An 8,289-nucleotide genomic window follows, 5' to 3' on the forward strand; every position below is an offset into this window, starting at 1 on the left:
TTTTCCTCCATTTCAGCGTCTGAATGAGAATTCAAATGAATCATCAACTCTTGATATCCACGAACAGTTTCCTTACATATAGGACACTCGATCAGTTCCAGATGAGTCGACATCCTGAAAAACAAAAATAAAAAAGAAAACAATACAAAAATATTAGTATTTAAGGTAAAAGAACATAAATATTTTACCCAAAATGACAACTTCACCTGGGTTTTTTTTCAGAACGAGAGATAAAACTGAATTATTCTTATGAATTGTTAAGACTATAGAAGGATTTTATAGGCTTGAGGCAGCTTTACAGATTTCACATCTATTAACAACTTTGATGAAGTGAAACTTGACAATTAAATATGAGAGTTATTGCTTTGTTTCACTTATTAAATATACTATTTTTCTTTGGTTATTACAGATATTCTCCAATTTATTTATATTAGTTAATTTATAATAAAAATCTAAATATTGTGGGAATATTTTCTTTCTTTTTTATGTTTTTAATTTCTCGAAAGACAATTAGCACTAACAAACTAAAATTATTTTTTAATAATTTTTTATATATTTATTTCTATTGAACTATTTATTCTAGTTCCTACAATTTTTCCTTTTACATTTATGTAAAACAATAATCAAAATGATTAATTATTAGCTAATAAATGAAGCTTGACTTCTGAGTTCTAAAATTTTTGTTTGTATAAATTTAATGTGGTTTTAATTTTTTATGTTAATTACAAAACAATAAAAAAATAATATATCATGAGTTAATAGAAAATGATATTATCACATTAATTAGTTGTACCTTTTTTTTTCACAAAGGTGTACCTTTCAACCTATATAAATTTCGAATTAGTTTATCACAATAGTTTTATAGTAAATACTCATGTCAATTCATTTAATATTCCTCCAATAAGGGATAATTGTAAATTATAGATATATTGTAAGTTTTTTAATTCTTGAAAATGTACCTATCAAAATAAATGAACTCGTGATATACTAAAATGGGAAAAAACGTAAATTCAGCCTTGAATTTGTTACGAAAAATAAGTTACACGCTTAAACTATTGTGATGACCTATTACACACCTAATCTTATTCAAGGTGATACTAATACCACCTTAGAAGATGGCATGAAAAAAAAAGTGTCTACACCTTCTTTAAGGTGTGTGAGAAGAACAAAATCTATGTTAAAATGACAAGTTTAAACACGTCGCTCTATTTTATTGGTCATTATATAATTAAGTATTATAATTTCAAATATATCAATTATGTCATTTTTTTAAATATTTTTATTGATGACCTCAAAAGTTCTTCTTCTTTACAATTTCTTTGTTACTATTGATGATTTCTTCAAATATCCATCACTCTATCTTTAAAAAAACTTTAAAAAGAAGAAAAAAAATATTGGGGAAGATGATATGTTTATTGGAAAGTTAATAATTTTAACTTAAGGTTCATGATTTTTATTTGAATTTGCCGGAGGATTTACAGGAAAAATTATGAGAAATCAATGACTTCTATTGAAAATCCTATGACATTTATGCATAAAATTCATGATTCATTGCCTATATTTCTCTAAAATTCACGGAAGAAAATAATTTTCTAAAATCTTTGATATTTGTCTCAAGCCATAAATAGAATATTTGATTTTACACACAAAGAATACTAATGAAATGTTTGATTTTCATCCATAATTATCAAAATTTTCAAAAGAAATTTTACAGATCCAAAAGTTTTGTTTGTTTTGCCGGCAACAATAGTGTTGCCCATCGCCTATCACCGCTGCCAATATCACTAAATTTCATCATCATCTTATTGTGTCATATTCTCTCTTAAAATTTCTTATTTTACCTTAAATTTATGAATAATGAAGAAGAAAAAAGAACAAATTTTAACAAGAAAGAAATGTAAGGTGAAAAGAGGAAGAAAGTCTAGGTTTTTTTATTTTTTTTGTAAAAGTCTAAGAAAATTAAGAAAAATGATTTTAAAAAAATTAAAATAATCTTATGTACATGTCAAAATACATGTATAACACATTTTTCACACACAAATTGGTATTTTTTTGGAAGGGGGTATTAGTTTCACTTTAAACAAGATTGAGTGTGTAATAGATCGTCTTGACAGTTTAAGCGTATAACTGACTTTTCGGAACAAGTTTAGGATTGAATTTAAGTTATTTTTCTACTAAAAATATCATCTTACTCCGCTACACTAGTATCCCGAATGTGTGCTATTAAGTAAATCAAGCACTCTTTCTCTACCGTCCTCCTTGCTCTGAAAATGATATCACTTTTTTAGTTGCATAGTTAAATGTGTATCATTCCATATCAAATTAAAAGTAACAGACTTAGCATACAATCCAAAACTATATGATAAAGAGATAATGGATTCATTCCTAAAATCACATCAAATGTCACCATATCAAGAATAATAAGGTCCGCCCTTGTATCATCTCCAACAAAATAATAACACTATATCAATACACTACTAATAAATCATATACATTAGTAGAAACATGTATAGGCACTACCAAGGGATCACACATCATATTCAGGTACGTACCAAAATATGCAGATACATAAAATAAGTAGATATTGAATTATATAAAATAACAGTGTGTCAATAAAAATCAAAATAGTACATGTGATAATTGCATTTCAAGCCTTAACCTCTTTTAACCTAGAAAAGTATAGCAATAGTCACCTCAACTCCCGAAGTATATGCCTCCATGAGTACCTACACGACTTGTTTATTCGTCATCCCTATTTTCTTTCTAAGTTTTTTTTCAATCTTGATCCAAATTTGTATAACGAATAGCCTACAAATCATATCAAACATCTATCCAGCAAGAAAAATCATCATTTGTTATTAAATCAATATTTCATAAGTCATAATATCAATAATTAGTAAATAACAAACAAATAAAGTTTGAGTGAACATGATAAATCGTATGATATATCAAAATTAGTCATAGAGTATATATTATATATGAATACCCAAAAGGTAAAGATAAATCATATGTAAAAGAAAACAGACATCAAATGACGTTAATTCTACGTGAGAAGTTGACGAGTAAACTTAAAATATGAATGAACTAAGGAATCAATTTAGAATTCACAATTTTTAATACAATACGCAGTGGTGAATCATAATGGCATAACGTATATTATGTGCAAAAGAATGAGGCGTTGCAATGCATACTATCAAAACATTTTTTTTCAATTGATAAATATTTTTACTTAACAAAAAATTTAAACACTCAATACACAATAATAATCTAAGTTTACAACATAAATAAATATATTAGACTCGATCAATCTTTGTGGCCTTAACATGAAAAACTCTTTGTCATGGAAAAGGTCATACATATAATATTAATAATAGTATTCATCCGAACTAAATGACCTGATTCTACATTGATTTACATGATTTTTTAATCATTATCTTTAGACATATGCCTTCTTAATTGTCTATACTACTCATGTTAAATACATAAATAAATTAGGTCATAATCATATTAAATTTCATAAGCTCATAACCATAGACTATCTATCATAGAGCACTTGAAAGTTTTGAGTATCACATCATACTCATTGATATTATACAACATTTGTCTCCTTGGATAGAACATGTATAACTTCTTCTATTAAATCCAAATAAAGAAGTGTTTGATGTGTTGAAATCCAACTAAATACTATATTGACGATGACAATACATTCATTTTAATATCAAATATCTCATCCTAATTCTTCATAATATATAGATTCAACATGTAGTATGAAACTTTAGTGATGATTCCGAGCTTACTTGATCACCTATATAGTATAAAACTTTATTGATGATTCCGAGCTTACTTGATAAGATATATAATATTCTAAATGAAATTCGACACCGACTTATAATTGAATTAATTATATTTTATAAAATCGTATACACATTTTCTCTTTAAAGCGTGAATTTGTACGTTATCAAGAAAATAAAGGACATTGAAGCAGTTCTAAGTGACTAGTCGTTCTAAAGAACACAAATAAAGTTCTGAAAAATTATTTTTTCTTAAAAAAAGAAATAAAATTAAAATATGCTCGTCAGTGTTACATACCAAATGAAGAATATATTTTGGAAAAGCATGTCATCTCATATTATGATTAAAGTGTTGTTAATAACATTTGTAAATTTATTTGTGTTTATTCTTCTTCTTTTATGTGTGTATGATCATCATTGTTGCGACAAAGTTACATAAAATAAAAAATAATTGTATATGAATTTAATACAAAATAATATTATTGTATGTAACATTATTACAGCTGTCAATTCTTTATGAGTGTCAATTGGAATGTTATAGCTTTTGACAGAAGAATTTTTTATGGTTTTCATTAACACTCAATTGAAAATTCATGTATTTTATTAATGTTAGTTTTTATATAATAATTTGTTTAAGCTAATAAATAAAATTAAATTTAGAACAAAAATTATAATAATAGTTTACATAATTAATGTTTAAGAGAAGTCATTTACTTTCCTTTATTAGAGAACTAGTGAACTTATACGCGCTTCGCGCGATTATAAAAAATGATAAGTTATGAGTAATTTTATTAAGTATCATATAAATAAAGATGTGTTTGTAATATAATTGTTAGACCTTGATTTTTTATAGCAAAAAATAATATATACATTTAATGCATAATTAATCTTTCGAGTTTTGCTGACATCCACTCCATAGGTTGATCATAATTTAATAATTTGCATCTTATTTTTTGAGTCAAACTAAAATATGCAAATAATAAACATAAAGAATATAAAAAACAACAAAAAAATAAATAAATCAATGTGATGATTTCTACATAATCTAATAATATCTCTCAAAAACATAACAACAAAAAAATTAAAGTGATGATTTCTATAAAATTTTGATTATCTTTATATATACGACTATAATACCTAATATCAATATGATTATTAATTACTTTAGAAATTAGAAAAATAAAAAGTTGTTAATGTAATGAAAATAAATATCAGTAAAACTTATTTTAAAGAAATGACTTTGTAGTTTCTTAACATTTTATTTAATACTCCCTCCGTCCGGAATTATTTGTCATATTGCGCTTATCGAAAGTCAATTTGACTAATTTTCAAAGGTAAATTAGATCACATTAATTCGATATTTTAAACAGAAAAATCAGATATTCTAAAACTACATGAAAAATACTATAAATTACATTTTTTTGCATATTAATATGATGAAAAAATACATCTTAAAATGTTAGTCAAAATTTTTATAGTTTGACTCTTAAAATAGAAATCATGACAAACAATTCCAGACGAAGGGAGTATAATAATTAAAGAATTGAGTTGTAAATGAAGGGGAAAAAAGAAAATCCAAAAAAGAAAATCAAAAAAACAAAAAATCAATTATTAATTAATAATCAGTTATACTTTTCCAAAAATAATAAATTCAAAAGCTACCGTTTTGCTTACATATAAAAATATATTTCTTAAATATTTCTCTTCCTTATATTTCGCTTATTACCTTTTATTTTTGTAGTTATATATATATATATATATATATATATCTTTAAAAATGAGCGTGATAGAAATTTATCAGAATTTAAGAAGTGTTATATTTTTTAATAAATGAAAGAAATTTAGGAGAATGAAAGAAAAATTTTAGAAAAATTAACTAATAGTATTTTATTAATGATAAAAAATAAGATATTTTAATTTTTTTCAACATTTTACAACAAATTAAATGAAATTAATTGAGAAAAAATGGGCAGAACATATTCATGGTAATAAAAGGAGACATAAATAAAACATACATATTCATAAAAAATAATAGGAATAGAAGGTACAATGTTAAATTATGGAAATAAGGATCAGAGTTAAATACATTTCTTTTTAGAAAATTATAAAAATAGAAGGTAGAAAAAAGAATTTCAATAAATATAATAAATTGTTGTAATAATAAAGAAAAATGAAAATTAATAAATTGAAATAATGATGAGAAATTTGATTTTTTTTTCCAGATTTCATAGATTAGAGAAAATAAAAAATTAAAATATGTAACAAAATAAATGACTGCAAATTAAACTTAAATTTTAATTATATTACATGAAATATTTTCTTTTTTTTAAAAAAAAACACAAATGTTCTATCAAGGTTTATTAATCAATAAAAATTAAAAAATAGTACAACTATCAATTCCAAAAGTAGATCGATTCTCAATAATCAAAAAGGAAAATAAATTATAGCACTAGCTAAATTTAAAAAAAGAAAAGTAAATAAACAAATGCAAAAGAATGGCAAAAGCTTCAAAGGTTTTCAAACTCCATATTCAGTCGTCTTCTTCGATCAGCAGCGCAGAAATCCATGGCTATCTCGACACCATCATATTCATCTGACTTTCATCTTTTACAAACAATCTCATGTCCAACATGTAGCAATCTAATGGTATGGTTTATATAGTATTCAAAAGTTAATGTTAAAAAACTTTTCAAATTCTCTAATTAAGTGTAAAGAATAAATTTTCTTAAATTTTACAATTAAGAAAAATGTTTTTAAGGTAAGAATTTGATAACTGAAGATTTTATGTATGATTTAATGAGGGAGTGATTAAATACTATGCTTTAATATTTTATAAAAATATTTAATAATATTTTATATTTTAAAATGAAAAAAAAAACTTCACACAAAAAATCTGCAATAAATAAATAAAAAATCCAGCCCTTAGAGGCATGCCACATCAGCAATTCTTGATACAGATTTATATATATATATATATATAGATTGACTATTTTATTTTGAAACAATATTAAGAATATTTATGGAGTGGAAAAATTATAAATCAATCACTTTCAGTGAAACAACAAATCTTGTTTTAGTTATGATTGTATTAAGTATCAATGACTAATATTATGATGGCTTCTATTTGATTAAATAATAATTTATCTATAATTTTAATGAAATGTTATGTAACACATAGAGTTCTGTAATGAATGGTATCAATATATATAACATTAGATTTTATCCTATTGTAATAACATACACAAAAAAAAAAACAATGACTTCAAGGAATGTCATATTAAAGTTTCAAGAGCAATACAAGTTTGTAAATAATTAAAAAACAGAACCAAAACATCCAAATAACTGGAGGTAGAGACAATTTACAATAATAAAAAGGAAACAAACGTTTTAGGTAATGATACTTTTGGCCTTAAAGCTTTAAACTTAGATCCACCTCACTAGTTTCGTTATCACAAATGAGTCGAGGCTTGAATTTCAACTGTAATGGATCAGATTTATCCAAAATGGAAAAATCTACCTCCTTTTTATGTGGTCGTTCAAATTCTGGAGGGTTTTCTTTTGGGTCAATAACTATTGAACTTAAATCTCGTGCATAAGTCTTTCTTGTCGACTGAATCATTTGTTGCAATTGATTTTCTTCCACGCGTATGTTATTATTGTTAACTGAGATAAGACGATATGATGATGAAGGTGATGGTGATAGTAGTGTTGGTTTATATTGACATCTCCGTCTTCATTGCCAACTCTAATTGGGCTGGTGTCATATAAGGAAAGTGATAGTAGTTGTTGATTTATATGCACACCTTTGTCATCATCGTTACCTCTAATAAAACGAGTATTATATGAGAATGATGGTGGTGGTGCCATCAATGTTGGTAGCAGCAATGATTCCTGTTGATTTACAAGCACATTTATATTATTATTAAAATCTCTAACACATCAAAGACAAATAAACAATAGTGGTTATTTTGATTGTGAATTAATTTTTTTGTCTTTCAAGGTTCTTACATGTTGGACTGATTCTGAAGATCTTGATAATGATTCACCTAGGTTGTTTGAACCATCTACAATGTTTTCCTCCATTTCAGCGTCTGAATGAGAATTCACATGAATCATCAACTCTTAATAGCCACGAACAGTTTCCTTACATATAGGACACTCGATCAGCTCCAGATGAGTCGACATCCTTAAAAACAAAAATAAAAAAGAAAGCAATACAAAAATATTAATATTTAAGGTAAAATATGTAACGACCTGTTTAGTCGTTTTAAGCAGCAGATTTTATTTCTGGAAAAACTGTCTGAGTCGACGGAACCCACGACGGACCGTCATGGGCACGACGGGCCGTCGAGGGGGTCTCGTTCCAAAACACTTAGAATTCTGAAATTTGGGTACTGAAATCGACTCTCTGAACTTCGTGACGACATGGCAGGACGGACCGTCGTGGGCACGACGGACCGTCACAGACCCTTTAGTGGAATTGAGTCTCTGAACTCTG

Source organism: Solanum pennellii, chromosome 5 (assembly GCF_001406875.1).
Source record: "Solanum pennellii chromosome 5, SPENNV200".
Taxonomy (NCBI): domain Eukaryota; kingdom Viridiplantae; phylum Streptophyta; class Magnoliopsida; order Solanales; family Solanaceae; genus Solanum; species Solanum pennellii.